The sequence below is a fragment of the Dipteris shenzhenensis genome, chromosome 29, assembly GCF_047967505.1.
Source record: "Dipteris shenzhenensis isolate YYH24624 ecotype China chromosome 29, Dip_SZ_1.0, whole genome shotgun sequence".
Lineage (NCBI taxonomy): Eukaryota > Viridiplantae > Streptophyta > Polypodiopsida > Gleicheniales > Dipteridaceae > Dipteris > Dipteris shenzhenensis.
This window is the reverse complement of record NC_141624.1, coordinates 37,378,345-37,395,012: the sequence shown is the minus strand read 5'-3', so window position 1 is coordinate 37,395,012 and position 16,668 is coordinate 37,378,345. Positions and strand designations below refer to the sequence as shown.

General features: G+C 42.6%; 1 protein-coding gene across 1 annotated transcript in view; it reads right to left on the bottom strand.

The window, feature by feature from the left end:
• PWP2 (periodic tryptophan protein 2) overlaps nt 1–7,343 on the bottom strand; it is an 88,132-nt gene extending 80,789 nt beyond the window's left edge. Inside the window, exon 1 of the mRNA XM_087400378.1 lies at nt 7,329–7,343. The gene's annotated coding sequence lies outside the window, so the exon portion shown is untranslated. The remainder of the gene's footprint in view (nt 1–7,328) is intronic.
• Nucleotides 7,344–16,668: the final 9,325 nt, after the last annotated feature.

Genomic DNA, 16,668 nt, shown 5'->3' with positions numbered 1-16,668 from the left:
TTTCTTTATAGCACTATATGTGCTAGTGCTATGCACAATATTGAACACATGATGTTGAGATGGTTTCTCAACACCTTCCGTCAAGATCAACATTATGAAGTAGGCCCTCCATCAAGATGATGATTTTCGGGAATCAAAGAAGGACTGAGCATTACATTCCATCACAACCCTTTAATGGGAATGTCCTTTCTCTACGTCAAACCAATAGTTTGTTAGTGCTTCTCAAAAAGCTCTTTCCCAAGTGGTTTGGTAAAGATGTCTACAATATTCTCTTTGCTATCGCAATGCTGCAATGCAATGTCACCAAGTAACACTCTTTCTTTGATGAAGTGCTCTTTGACATCAATGTGCTTTGTCCTAGAGTGATATACTGGATTCTTAGCAAATGCTTGAGCCATTTGATTATCACAGTGTATTGGTGTTGGCTTTGATTCATCAAAATAATATGTTTCCAATAATAGTGTTTTGAGCCATATAGCTTCACATGCACCTGTAGTGAGTGCCCTATATTTTGCTTCAGTTGAAGACAAAGAAACAGTTGGCTGTTTGTCCTGACAACCACATGATATAGCACCTTGAGCAAGGAAAAATGCATATCCCTGTGTGGATCTCCTACATAGTAATTGTCACAGTATCCATGCAACCTTGGATGACTTCCTTTGTATTCTATTCCAAACTTTCTTGTACCTCTGATGTACCTTAAGACTCTTTTGGCTGCATTCCAATGAGATTGTTTTGGATTTGCCGTAAACTGTGCTACAGAATTTACTGCATAACAAACATATGGTTGTGTGATAGTCAACTATTATCTATATGAGAGATCCGATGAGCTATCGATAGTACTTGTCTTTGACTCTAGGCCTTTCTAAATCTTTTGTAAGTTTCAAACTCTATTCCATGGGAGTGGCTGCAATCTTGCAATCTACCATAGACAATAGTGCATTAAGTCCAAGATCTTTCTTGTAGGACTCTGCAGATAAGTCTTGTTTCAACTTTGTGATGAAGCTATCATTACTTCCGGTCACAATCAAATCAACTACACACAAAAGTGCAATAGTAATGTCTTCCCCTTGAGCTTTGTAGTAGAGAGTATGATCTGCATTGGATTTCATGTATCCCAGATTAGCAAAATAGTTGTCGATTCTACTATACTAACTTCTGGGTGCTTGCTTTAAGCCATAGAGACTTTTCTTGAGATGGCAAACCTAATTCTCTTTCCTTGGTTCAACATAATCTACTAGTTGTTGCATATAGACTTCCTCATCTCGGTAACCATTGAGAAAAGTGTTCTTGACATCTAGCTGGTACACATTACATTTGCTGAGTGTTGCTGATGATATCAAGAATTGTATGGAATCCATGCATGCTACTGGAGCATAAGTCTCATCATAAGCTTGGCCATATTGTTGTGCAAATCCTTTTGTAATTAAGGTCACATAGTATGTGCATGAAAGAAGTGGATTTGTTGCCAAGGATCAAAAGTGTGTGATACTTGCTCCAAAATGTATGTGCGATGTAATGAACATGTAGAGCACAAAAAATCGAGTGTTTTTCCTTTTTGGAGCGCCCTCAAATTCTTCCTGGATCAAGAGATATGGCTTGATGTATGTGTAGGGGCAAAAAAGGGAGCAAATGATGATGTGGCACTAAGAGTCACATGGAAAGTTGTGCTAGGCAAGAGGTGTGCCTTTGGAGCACTACTGAGGTGTCAAGAGGGTGCATATGCACTGTGGACAGTGTGCCTACAGCAGAGGGGTTACTATGCTTGATAGGGGACTGAATTCCATGTGGTAGAGCTGAGGTGGCACTTGATGATGTGTCACTAGTGAGGTGTTAAAGCTGATGTGGCATTGCTAACGTGGCCTGATGAGTTGGCAAGCCGACTGGACAGGGTGACATGGATTTGATGATGTGGCCTCTAGAGGATGACATCGTAAGTAGCTGCCGCATGGCAGTCAATGATGATGTGGTAGTTGGGTCAGCAAGATGACATGGATAGCTAATTGGTATGCTGACATGGCTAGTGATATGGAGGGTGCTAACTAGGCATTGGTGCCACGTGGAGGATAAGATGGGTGATGTGGCACCTGTGGCCTAACTCGATGATGTGGCACTAAGGATAGACTTGCCACTTGGCAGGGTAAGAGATGATGTGGCATCCTACTCTTGTCAAGACGATGGCCACAATCGGTGATCGATTGAATCTAAAGATTTCGGTGACGAAAATTGGTGGGAGCTGGGCTATTGTGTGGAGAGTTGGGAGCCCATAAGTCGATTTGGCTACTGGTATGTAGGCCGTGAGGCATGATTTGGAAGTTGTAGATGATGTTCGTTGGAGGTTTCAATGGGCTTTGGAGAAGCAAGTAGTTAGTGTTACTGAAGGTGCCATTGCAATGGTTGGCCGTAATATTGTCTGTCTTGCTCGAGTTCTGACGTTTGAGCCACAAAGAAGCTCATGGTCGCTTCTTGGCCTGGTGGTGAGGGTGAGCTTACTGAGGAAGAGCCGTCATCGAGAAGTTTGTGCCGTGGGTTGATGATGCCGCTCGATGGCTCTAGAGCTTTGAAGTTGCGTAAAATGCATTCATCGGAGGCGCTTGGGAAGAGACATCGTTCGCTGGAGCTACATTTAGGATCGTGGTAGATAGAAGCTCTTGTAAGCCAAAGGAGCTCATAGAAGAGCTATAGCGCGGTTGCAAGGAAGCCCATGAGGGAAGCTAGAGAGCAGAAGTCGCTTTGCAAAGTTCGGTCATAGAAGCTCGTAGGTCAGCTTCCTGCGCCCTTAGTTTAGTTGTAGTAGGAGTTGTTGATGAAGCTATCTGGTCATTGTAGGTCGAGCTTGTAGTTGAGGCTTGAGAGTAGGATAGGACCAAGGATGTTTTTATTGAAGCTATGCTTATATATTGATATAAAATCTTGGCAAAAGTTTTCAAGCTCATTTTTTAAGTTAAAAAACTACTACATTCTACCAATATTGTGAAACTTTAGAAATTTTTGCATAAAAGTTTCTAATCCTGGCGAATGTTATAAACATTTTTTTAAAATTAGGGAATGAAAACTTTCGACGCTAAAATAAAATTTTAACTTCTTAACGAAACTAACTTGAAAAAATCATCCATGGATAGGACTAAGAAAACCTTATGTTGGAGAAGAGTCTCTCTCTCTCTCATAATGAAACATGTCTCTCTCTCGGTGGGTCTTTTTTTCTTTGAGACAATCCTTCTAGAACTCTCTCACGGAACTCTCTCAACCAAAATGAATCAAGAATGAATATTAATCTCCCTCTTGAAAGAATGACAAAAATCTCTAAGAAATGAATGAAAATTTCTCTCTTTTCATGTTGATATAAGTTTCATCAAAATTGGAGCACTGAGCAAAAAGTTATGAACAAAATACTGACAGGGGGTCAAACCGTCATGAAAACACCTACTCCTTCTACTGATGCTGACCTGGGAGAATACTCCCTCCATGCTCACGCTTCATCAACGATCCAAGTCCCATAGAGGTTGCCTAAGAGGGCAGGAAGAGCTCCCTTCGTGGCTCAAGAAATGAATAAACCATGTATGCGCAATGGGTGGTTGAACAGACAACACTCTTGAAGACTTTGGAAGATAGAACAATCAAAAAAGGGGAGAGACACTCAAGAGAGAGAGCATGAAGTGACCTTCATTACCATTAGAGTGAGACTCCACTCAAATGCAACTCAAAATACTATAAACACAAGGGAGAAGAAGAGGTTTCATACATACAAGAGGGAGTAGGAGCTCCAAGACTACTCATAGAAAGAAAATGAACTAGAGAGATATGCACTCAAGAGTCTACATAAGAGGGATATCTACAAGAGGGAGAGAGAGGGCTCATGGAAGAGGCTTAAAGAGACTAGAGCTATAGTAGCATGAGGCTCAATGGTGGAAGAGATTGAACAAGGGAGAGGAGGGATCTTTTTATAGGGATTTTGTCACCCTCCTTCACCCATTTACAATTGTTGCCTGTACATTCCTTTTCCCATCAATCATATAAGCTCGTATGTCACCATCCATGTCCTTTTTGGCTACTCTTAACATGTGTCCCATCAAAATATGCTCAAGACTCTTAAAATATTGAGAAAGTCAATAGTCTCCCCACATGGAGCCCATAGGGACTCTCTCTTTTCCAAATGTCCACATCCTCCTTATTCCACAAAGGAGACCCACTCTTTATATGACTCTCTCTTCCTATTTTCTAAAAATCCGCATAATATCCCATACACAAATAACTCTCACCCCATACGAAGGTATTTATCGTTCATACACATGGTATTTACAATGATCCATTCCACTCATCCTCTCGATCCCATACAATATATGCTAGAAAATAGAAATAAGTGAGAGCCGCTAGGCTATCACTTAATACCCACACTCTTATCTAACATAGAGAAAAGCAATACCAATGCCAAATAAAAGATATCAATTTTCGGTGTCACAGTAGCTCTTCATCTTTTGTAATGCATTGGGAAGAGACTTGCTATGGCCTCAAATTCCAAGCATAAACTAGATGGAGATAGAGTAACTGGTCAAGTATACGTAGTTCAACATGCAAAGTACACATGTGTATGTGCTCTAATGGAATTGGCAAAATGAGACCCCACTTAGGATCCTTTTTGTGACAATGAGGGGCCACACTTTGGTTGCAAGAAAGGATGCCATTTTCCCACTCTATACTTCCCTTTTTCATCTTTTGAGAGTGGGTGCAATACAAGCATGTCCATTTTGCATCTGCACGTGTATCACATGTTGAGAAACCATATCAACATCATGTGTTCAATATTGTGCATGTTTCCTTCACTAGCTAGGGTGATCCATCTCTCTCGGATGTGCGTCTAAGTGAGATCATATCTCTTAACTGAGTTTCTCTCCATATGGGAGTCTATGGTTGAAGAAGAAGGAGTACTCTCTCCATATGGGAGTCTATGGTTGAAGAAGAAGGTACTCCTAGAAAGACTTTCGAGTCATCTATGATGTACATTGTATCATCATTCTTCTCGCATCTCTTGCAATCTTGTGATCATCCATATCCAAGAAATATCACATTTTTGACGTTTGCATCAAACTTTTGTTGGGTACTTTGATGCTAACTTGTGGGAACCATGCTTAGGTACGTGTCTTGTGTGCATATGGGACATGTACCACATGACATCGTAAATTATGTTAGAACTGTGATGTCAAAAGATAAGGTTCTAAGATTGCAGTTGGTGAGGAAAATTATGGATCAAATCATCACTTGTATGTGCATACTTCTCTCTCTCTCATGGTAAGTGTTGCACATGACATGATGTCATGTGTGATGTCAAAAGATAAGCTCTAAGCCTACGAAAAGATTGTACTTAGTGAGAAAAATTACCAATCAAATCATCTTGTACTTGCAAACTCTCTCTCTCTTGAGCATCTCTCGCTTTCATCCTTGCACCATTTTTAACATGGAAGTCTTTCACCCACTATATCCTGTTGCGTTGTGCTTGCTGTGTTCACCTCTTCCTTACAACATGAACACATGCATTGTAGCCTACTAAGCCCTGTTGATTTGCTTTCTGCCCTAGTCACTTTCCCAGGCTCCAATTTGGACAACGCCTAGTTCGGTGACCAATCGCCTATCTGCTCAGGCCCTTGCATTTTTTGCTTGGGGGTACTCGGTTGCCTGTTTCTTGAGAGAGGGACCTCAGTTGCAACCATCTGCTTCCACGATCAAAGACTATCATGGATAGTGATTGGGATACAAAATTCTTGTTGCCACCTTTCGGGATAAGGTGAATGAGTCCCTCGGTCAGTGAGTCAGGCAAAACACCACTTGAAATTGTATTTACAATTGGAAAGTCCAACTTCCAAATTTACAACTAACCATACATATATCAGACTACAACCAAAACCACTTTTCCCTATGCTAGGGAAACTCCTGCAATCTCAGAAACCTCAAATCCTTAAATCTAAAGGCATAATTTCGCTCCCAATCCAGCTCACACACCTCGAAGCTTTAGAAATTTAACCGAAAAAATAAAACAAAGGGAAAAAAGAAATCGAAAGCCCCCTGGTATCTCCACGCGATCAACACACGCCAGACTGGTCTCATGGGTGGTGCGATCATCTGCTAACTCCAACCGTACAGAGTTATTTACAACGATCAACATTGCTGAGTATGTCCGTATAACATTGAATAGTTCATAGTGTTGCTGATTGAGTGTTCTTCGTGATTATAGCTATTTTGGCTTCATGGAACCTTCCTTCGACGACAAGACCTCTGCCCAAATCCTTCAACAGGTGGAATTTTACTTCAGTGATAGTACTCTGCCTCTTGACAAGTTTTTTGTGGAAATGTCTGGAGGGAAGTGAGGATGGCTTGGTTAGTCTTCCCCTAGTAGGCTCTTTCTCACGGATGAGGAGTTAGGAGGAGGCTGGTCCTGACAAGGTTCCTTCAGAAGTTAGCGCTGTTGTGGTTGCGGTCCTTTGCTCATCATCTAGTTTAAGAGTATCAGATGATGGTAAAGTGTTACGCTCAAGTCCTAATATCCCTCCTCAGCCAGTTTCCAGTTTCCTTCCCAACCGGCCTCCCGCTACATAATTTCTTCACGCCCTGCTCATTTAGACGAATAGCCAAGGCTTTTACGCAAAATAATATACAGCTTTTAATTGTGCTTCCGTATGTCGATTCCTTGCTGAACAATAAGTGGGACACTGTCTTCTACTATGTGCTAACCCAAAACCACGGGTGTCATCCACTCAATATGATGCAGTGATATTACTGATCACTCTCTTCAGGTTCATCAGCTCAACAGTCAACAAGTCGTGACCAGCGCGTGCGCCACCCTGATGTTCAACGTCCACCCAACTAATGAACTACTCGATGGCCCGAACCAGACGATGCAAACAATCTACCACCTTGTTCTTTTTCTCTGATCCCGTAAGACAAGATCCCAGCTCCATATTGTCCGTCGCCAAATCCTTCCTCAATTCATCGTTAGCCTCCCAACTCGACAAGATCCCAAATCTGCGCTCTAATACCAAATATTAAATGCAAACTTGTTTACTCCTAGCCTTACATCGAATCACGGGCACAGGCATGTTAAGATATGGTGCCATGAGCACATAATTAAAGGCTAAGGTATGGTATAGGAAAGAATTAAAGTAGCCACCCTAGGATGTGGACTACATGATGTGGAGATGTGGATTGAGGATATCCACAAGGAGAGATGTGGATGAGAGGATCCCACATGGTTTGACTATTCTAAAGGCTCTCTCTATATAAGAAGCCTATCATGTATTGTTGATATAGCACATTGGAATAGATTGAGTGTTTCATACTTCCTGTCTCTCTTCCCATGGCTTTTTGTATTTGGTTTGATCCTCCATGATCTTTATGCTCATTAAGTGATAGATTAGGCTAGTACGATCTGCACTTTGTCATGGTATCAGAGCTTAGGTCTAGTCTCCTAGTAGATTTGTTGTAGGCATGCAAGCCCTTACTCAGTCAAGGCAAAAGCCCTATCCTTGACACATTTCTATTCTATCTCTAGCTCTCATTGTAGAGCTCAATCTCCTCTTCGTTTCGGTTCAAATAGCTCGCCATTTGGAGCTATGGATAGAGAGTTATGTTCGTTTTAGTGTTCATCATTCTCTGAGTTCCTTGAGAGACACTTAGTTCATCACACAAATCTGAGAGAGATGAGAGAGTTAGTCTTGATAGGGATATCTTCGAAGTTCTATGGAAAGAGTGTGTGAGAGAGCCTAAAGTTCTTGTTTTCCACGACCTCAATACCAAAACCTTCTATACCAGCTTCCAAGGCTCTCTGCATTTCCTCGGCTCCTTCACGGGCTGACATGAGCAGCAACGACCATTCATGCGGCTTCAAACAAGTAGCTGTAGACTTCTATGACTGCTCATGTAACAACAGTGGCTCTTCCAACTGACTTCCTCTGAAAGTAGTAGCAGCAGCAGAAGAAAGGCAACAGCAATTGGGTGGATGACGCTCTGGGCAACGACAAGCTCTACTACAGACCTCCGAGGTGGAAGTTGTTCTTGAGGAAACAGAGGGTGAATGTACCACTCCAGCACTTCTACAGATCGCAGCAAGGCTTTCAACAGCAGGAACCAAGCCTTTGTCATCATCATCGTCTCCAACGTTACCTCCACGCTGAGCTTGACGGCCATCGATGTCATGGGATCAGTCGCTCCTACAAGCTCCTCCCTACAAACACCTTCAACTAGCGATGGAATCTGCCATGGTTCTAGTCCACAGCCCTAAAACAACCGGTAGTGCTCCTCCGAAGGCTCCAGTGCGACCAGCAGCTTCTCAACGACTGACGAAATCGGCCCTCCAGCAGCTCTCTGACTCCAAAAAGCACCTGTGTGTCTCCAGTGGGATGACTCCAAACAACCACAGCCGCCTCGGCCGACCAGCTCTACAGCATTCTCATCGTCGCCATGCTCGATGACCTCACAGGCTTCAAGGATCTCTACCAAAAAGACATGTGGCAGATTAGAACTAACCAGGGTTGGTTAGAAATACCCTTGGTTGAGTTTGTGGTCAGAGTAGGGTTAGTTTAACCTTGGTCATTAGTCAAGCCAACCCCCAGTCAGGTTAACCTAATATGCCATGGTTAGTTTTTGGTCAATTAACTATGGTTAAGTCTTTGTAAGGTTGGTTTAGTTAGTTGCCACATGGCATAGGGCTCCTTGCCAAGCATAGTTTTGAATTCTGCATGTGAATCGCTGTGACACATCATCAAAGGCCCTCTTCTTCATAGAACATTTGACAAGCCGTAACTTCCAATCCAAGAAGAATTTGGACACGCTCCAAAAAGGAAAAGTGATCGTCTTTTCGAGCTCTACGCGTCTATCAAGTCAGAATCATTGTTAGCAATTAGACACTGCCAATATTGAAAGAAATCAATTGGTAAGACCTTTGCAACAAATGACAAATCAAAGCATGAATGCACACATCATTGTCATAAGCATGCCGAAAGCACAAGTGCATGAGATGACCATAGCACGAAGCATGGCATCCACAATAAAGCATCAAGGCACATGGAAGAACAAAGCATCATGCATGAAGCCACACCAAGCAAAGAAGCAAACGCCATCGTCATCAAGCCATGAGCCAAATGGTGACATCAATGGAATGTATTGAGAAACAAAACCCTTGCCAACCTTGCCTATATTTTGTAAATCAAACCTGATCACCTGAGAGTAGCTATGAAAGCACCCAGGGGAGGTATTGACATGTAGAAACCACACTTGACCACCTTAAGTAGCAATGCATGCACTAAGGGGAGGTGATGGAATGTAACTCACATCTGATCACCTTGCAGTAGCCAAAGGATCATGGCACCAAGGGGAGGTGTTGAGATATGGTGCCATGAGCACATAATTAAAGGCTAAGGTATGGTATAGGAAAGAATTAAAGTAGCCACCCTAGGATGTGGACTACATGATGTGGAGATGTGGATTGAGGATATCCACAAGGAGAGATGTGGATGAGAGGATCCCACATGGTTTGACTATTCTAAAGGCTCTCTCTATATAAGAAGCCTATCATGTATTGTTGATATAGCACATTGGAATAGATTGAGTGTTTCATACTTCCTGTCTCTCTTCCCATGGCTTTTCGTATTTGGTTTGATCCTCCATGATCTTTATGCTCATTAAGTGATAGATTAGGCTAGTACGATCCGCACTTTGTTAAGGCACACAAAATCACCTCCTAGCCAATCTCGATGGTAGTAAGCTCTCTCTTTTTTAAAATCGTTACGTTGAAGCTCTTGCTTACTTAATTTCCACCAAGCCCCAAAATTCCCTAGATGGATCTAGTATGCCACATGTCTTCATTTTAGGGTCCCTCCTTAATGCATCATTTACCCCTCTCTTGGGATATCATTAAAGCCATTTGCCCCTTGGCACATTTCATGCATTTAGGTCCCTTAGCCTTATATCCACCTAGTCTAGTGCCATGTCACCCTCACCAAGGACCTTGACCTTGATTCCTTTTTTATCATTTACATGAAGCCCAAACAAATATAATACAACATTGATCCTTTAAAGGAAAATGCCGACTGACCCTTCTGAGGTCATGTTACCTCGAATCGAGCGTAACAGCAAAGGGCTGCAACATGGTGCAGCAAAGGGCTGCAACATGGTGCAGCATGGCGGGGGTCTGTGGGCAGGTGTACAACTTGCAATAGAGTCTCCAGCAGCAGAAAAGGGCAGCCTAGCAACAGCCCAAAAGGGGCTAGCTAGGGCCCTTATATAGAGCTGGTTGAGCCAGCCAACCAGGCCGACCAGCAGGCTGGCTGGTTAGGGTTGGTCTAGCCAACCAAGTCGGCCAGAGGGGGTCGATTTATCCCCCTGCTGGGTCGGCCATTCTTCAGGGCCCTTTTGGCCTATAAAAGGGGGCATTTGGGCCTCCATTACATATCCAACAGTTCAGCGGGAAAGGCAGTAGACATGAGCACCACTCCCTTGGGGGTGAAGGAGAGTGCAAGGTGCGCTGCAGACAGAGTTCCCTAGAGTCTGGATCTTGGCTATCTTCTAGGGCAGCAAGGTGTTGTGATCATAACACATCTTCTAGAGCAGCAAAGACTAGCAGACAGGAGCAGCAAGAGACCTACTCTTGGAGCCTATTCCCAGAGGACCAGGAGAGAAGGAAGAGCTGCAGACTGAGCTTCGAGGGCTGCCTACCTAGGCTGACACTTAGGGCAACAAGGTTGAGAAGAACACTCTGGACAAAGAGTCTACATACGCTCGAGGTGAAGCACGCGAGCTCAGAGATCTAGAAGTGCTTGGCATCTAGTAGGAGAACCTTTTGGTATTGTATATTGTCCTACTTTGTGGACGGACGGAAATATAAATTGTTGCTTCTATATTTGTCTGTGAGCATTGTCTATTTACTGGCTTGCACATCTATGCACATTAAGTTAAGAGGTCTGTGATTTCACACCCCACACCACACTGTGTGAACTCTTAGGCAATACTATCACTCTTCCGCTGTGCGTAGCCTCTGTTGGGTAATTTCTAAGAGTAGCTTGATCACATAGGATGTGGTCATGGTCATTCACATATGTCCTTGATGGGGGTTTTCCGTTTTTAATTCAAAAAATAAGATTTATGCAATTTTAAATCGTTAAAAAAGGTTTAAAATGCAAAACTTGAATTTTGAACTCCAGGAGAAAGCAAACCAGTTGATCTGTAAAATAACGGATTGTGTTTTTAGCCAATCATGTTAATCGCTTTTGCCATGTGGCATATGGCAGCAGGCCTAGTTTACTGCACAATGTCTGCATTGTAACCATGAGTGTAAATGTACAAAAGTGGGGTTTTACTTCATTTCATTATATAGTTTCAGTAACTTACTGCTTGTGAGAGCTTCTTGAGAGACTCTAGTAGGTTCTTAGATCTCTTCTTGTATTGTGTGTGTGTTGATTGACCAGTGTGGAGAGAGAGAGTGTGCGACGATCGATGGCTAGCATACAACTCACAATCATTGGCTTCATCAACCCATCCTAGTTGATAAAGTGTGGAGAGAGAGAGAGAGTGTGTGTGTGTATTTTCACCAAAAAATGTGTGTGTGTGTGTGTCTCGGTTGGAGCCAAGTATGTGGCTCACAATCGTTAGCCTAAGCCCCCCATCCTAACTAACAAATATATATATATATATATATATATAAAGAGAGATAGAGAGAGAGAGAGAGAGAGAGTGTGCGTGTCTTGCATATGCTGGCTATACATACATACATACATATATATATATATATATAGAGAGAGAGAGAGAGAGAGAGAGAGAGAGAGAGAGAGAGAGAGAGAGGCCTGCATATGCTGGCCAACTATTACAAATTGCACTCAAAATGATGGAGACCAACAATGCAATCTTCTAAAAACAAACTAGAATTGTTTAAACAACGCAGATTTATTTTTTTCAAAATGTGTTGCTAGGAGAGTTGCTATATTGTTGCTGCTGCTGCTGTTGTTGATGCTGACGTGTCAAAAACTTGTCCAGAGCTGACGCAGGGTTGGACTTAGAATGTTGCTCTAGTGAAGGAACAGTGGATGCTTGCTGTTGGTGATAAACTTGTGACAAGGCAGCCGGTTGCTGCACTTGCAATAGGAAGATGTGGTGATTCATCCAAGAGATGGATGAGGAGCTGGTAATTGCTGTTGCATTGCATTCAAATTAAGGGATGTAGGAAGGGAGTTCCAGATTGGGCAAATTCAAAATGTCCTTGTAATTGCTGCTTCCCAAGCTGCTGTGAAACCGTCGGATGTGCGGAGACTGCTGTCTGCATGAGATCTGGCCAAGCCTGTTGGTTCCAGTGATGGGGGAAATGTTTCAGGATGCTAAGGAACTGTTTGGGGCAGTTGTGCCCTTGCAAAACTATGTTCATTCGATTTAGGCAGTGCTCCAGATGCTGCCATGAAATCTCTTTCTGCACCTGGCTGGCTCTGTGAGAAGAGAGACTCCTTTGGTAATTCCACATCATCTGCATTTATTAAAGGGAATACAGACATTTTGCGAGAAAGAGAAGTTCTCTCCTGTACAGCTGGTTCTTCTTTCATAGAGGAAGGCCTCTCTTGTGACTCAAAATGCTTGTCCATAGGCGCATATGTTCAAATGAGAGCACAAAGGAAGAACCCTAAATAGGTCTCTTAAATCTCACAAAAACATAATTGAATAAAACATGTTCACATGATGAGACAACAGACCTCTCTTGCCACCTAGTTGGCCACTAGGATACCTCAATGGAACAGCCAACTTTCTCTGTACCAAGAACAAGAATTTGCTTATTTTGAACATTAACTGCAGCATCTGGAACAGTGGGATCAAGAATCACCTGTTGAGAGAACTTTAGCGATGGATAATCTTGGACTGGCTTGTCAGGAGTTCCTCATTTTCCTCCGCTTGCCTGAATGGGTCAAAACAACAGAGAACTCGATCCGTCCACTTGAGATGTGGCACTATTATTCCTAGCTCCATGAAGGGAGTACCGTCAGCAAGACGGACTGGCAGATCTGTGCCAAAAAACCCAGCCTCAATCCAGCCAATTATATCTACACCTGAAAAGGGCCCTTGCACACCCCCCGGAGGATCAGTATAGCAAAGGAAGAGATCTTTTAGTGAAGATTGACCTGCCCCTCGTTCCAGAAGTTCTTTCCGGTCGTCGCCATCCATACTTTGAGCAAGTCCATCTGTACAAGTGCCATCACCACAAGGGAAGGCTATCAACTCAGTTTTTCCACTTGTCAGACCATCTACGATCCACATTGTTCTTTCAGATTGGATGTCCCCCCCGCAAGGTCTACATCCTTCACTTCTCTCCCTATTATTGGACTTTGCAATAGTGCAGATTTCCTTATAATCACCATTGCGTAAACCAGGCAGCTTGTTCTCCCTCTGATTTCTCTCATCTTTCACTTCCACAACATAGCTTTGTCTCCAGACACCTCCTTGCAACCAGATACGTCTTCATCATCAGCTTCCTTCCCATGTGACTGCCAGTTTGCTTTCTCAGTTTTTCAAAGATCACCATCATAAGAAAAACACTTTAAAATAGTACCAGAATATTGTAGAAAAATCAACGCTCCCAAATTTGAGATATAAGAAATTTAGATCCTCCAACTCCCAATTGCACTCAAGTCAACTGATTGTAAAAGAAACCATTACCTTCTGTTTTAACGGTGATATTTGCAGTCATGCCTGAATCCCATCCCTTAATAGTATCTAGCGGATGTGTGCATCCACGTGTTTGAAAGCTATCATATCTCCTGCAATTACAACAGTATTGTCACAGAGATCGTCCTCCGTGTTAACATCACATGATATCTCTTCTTTATTACCTGGAAACATGTGCATGACTGTCAAAACACACACCATATTTTCTCAGTGATGAATCTCATCCTGGGCCGATAGAACTAAGAAAGTAAAGCCAGCAAAAACTAATAACTGAGTTGACAAGTTACCAATTTTCTGTCCTTCTGCATGACCTTTAATCCTTACGACTAGAATGGACAGCTTGACTGCTCAGAATTTCTCCTTTACAGCCTGTATAGATATGGCTCCTTGATGTGGACTTCTTAACAAGTACAACGCAAAATAGAGAAGTTGCTCTCTCTCTCTCTCTCACACACACACACACATATATATATATAGAGAGAGAGAGAGCACAAATCTGCATACAGCAAAGACTGAGGGTAGACTGTCCAAATGATTTATGCCAACCCTCATTGCAGAACCCATGCCAAACAACATTGCGTGGGTTTGAGAGGATTAAGACTTACCTCTTCTTCCATGTCAGGAGTGAAGAAAGCTAAAGGCTCAAAGGGTTCTTCCCGAGTGAGCTGGACATGTTCAACAAAGCCTTCAGGAAACTTGGTAAAAGAGCCAAAAACAGTACACTTCCGATAGATGTCAAGTAACCTTTGCCCGTGGAACCGGAACCAATGTCACCTTCAAGGCATGGAGCACCAATCTGAGTGGAGGTAGGAGGGCCATGCAAAAGATCACCGCCAGTAAAATTTGCATGACCTCTGCTGGCTGCAAAGCCAACAGTGGCAATGTAACCATGTCCCTTGCCCACAGACTGCGAATTTTGGGGAAGTTGAACACAAAGGAGTCGTCTCCTGGAAGCAATAGAATGGGGACTCCAAATGTGATCATGGTCACAAGAGGAGGGATCCACCTCACAGTCTTTTTATGTACGAATATTGTTGGAAAGAGGATTATGCCTATCATAATAACCAACCCCTTTCAGTTTCTGACCGCTTTTCCCAACGAAGCTCCTTGTCCTCTTTGCCTTCAGAACCCCAACATGTATTCGACCTACTGTCACGCATGCATCAAAACTGATCTCCAAACTTGACGAATCAGGCCAATGGTCTGATGATGTAACACATTCAGTACCATCCCCCCCTTCCTTCCATTTGTCACGCCTACTGGCTAGGTTTCTCCCCCTTTCCTTACCCTTCCAGCGGTCCCGACGACTACCATCAGCTTCTGTGGGCATTGTGAGCCAAAGGTCTTCCCTTTTGTCATTTCCATCTGCTGTCCAGAGTTCTTTGAACAAAAAATTACCCCATGACCAGAACTGCCAGAGGTGCTTGAAGGTCCCTGTGAAAAAAAATCAAAGCACGAACATTGTAAATCATCAAACATTTCCAGAGCAGAGTCACAGAGATCTGTAAATTGCAAGAGTCAATGACACAGTTCAACCATTGGCAAGTATGCATGTCACACAATGAAGAGAATCATGTCAAGAAGGGTAAAGGTGCAGATAAGGTGTAGCTAAAGTCATCGTCATGCATTGTCTCCGTGAGTGTGCTCATAATGATCTGTGTTCTAGATTTGCATACCCCAAGAGATGTATTTCCCAATTCGGTTCAGGTTATGATTGGAGGCAAAGTTGGAAGGAAAAACTCACAGATACACTAAACCACATTGAAGATAATGAATAAAGTATTTGTCCATTCGTACATTCAGCCATTTGCACTTGATGGTTGTGGTTCCACTAAACTAGAATGACCAATAATTTTCATATCCATGATCTTTATATATTCATTATAAAAAAGAAGTCCTCATGAGCTGACACGTTCTGAAAATGGATCCTATCATTCAGACTTGGTTCTTACATATTCTTATTTTCCACAAATTCTTCTAGGGCACCAGCAATGTCAGAGATTCAACAACTAAAATGCCCATCTAAGATCCTGCCATCTGAAGCAGACAAGCTAGTCTTTTGGCACACTCCTCGCTGAGAACCTCCAGAAGAGAGAAAAAAGTTACAATTCTCAAATGTGAAACAACAGCAAGCACAAGTACACTAGTCCAACTACATGACAGCTCCTGAAAAAGCATGTGCATAATGACAAGGAAAGATTATGAACAAATTAGAGATCCGTTGACATGTGTATAAGGAGAGATTGAACAAAAATTCCCAAAAAATGTGAGAGGCTTGGTTCCTATATATTCTTATTTTCCACAAATTCTTCTAGGGCACCAGCAATGTCAGAGATTCAAAACCTAAAATGCCCATCTAAAATGCTGCCATCTAGCAGACAAGCTAGTCTTTTTCTGCAACTCTTGGCAGACTCCTACTTGCTGAGAACCTCAAGAAGAGAGAAAAAAGTTACAATTCTGAAATGTGAAACAACAGCAAGCACAAGTACACTAGTCCAACTACATGACAGCTTCTGAAAAAGCATGTGCATAATGACAAGGAAAGAGTGTGAACAAATTAGAGATCAGCTTCTGTTGATATGTGTATAAGGAGAGATTAAACACAAATTCCTTAAAAATGTGACAGACCTGCTAACCATTCGTGCTGATGACAAGTTGCTGTCACCAGCTTTTGAAAATAGCCACTGAGGTTCTCAAAAAAAAAAAGCCACTGAGGAGACAACGGTATGCCATTCTCCAGCCCTAGCAAATCGCAAGGAATTGTCATCATCACAATGTTGATTTCTTCACTCGACAGTCATTTCCATCACTTTTCTTAGTTTTATAATCAAGAAACATATAGAACTGCAAGGCAATTGGTGGGTACCGAACAAACACACTCATCTATTGGAGACCCATCACTCTTTTGGGCACTCTTTACAAAATCCATGCCAAGGCGATCAGCATCCGATTACAGCCCCTTCTTCCAGACCTCATCCATGA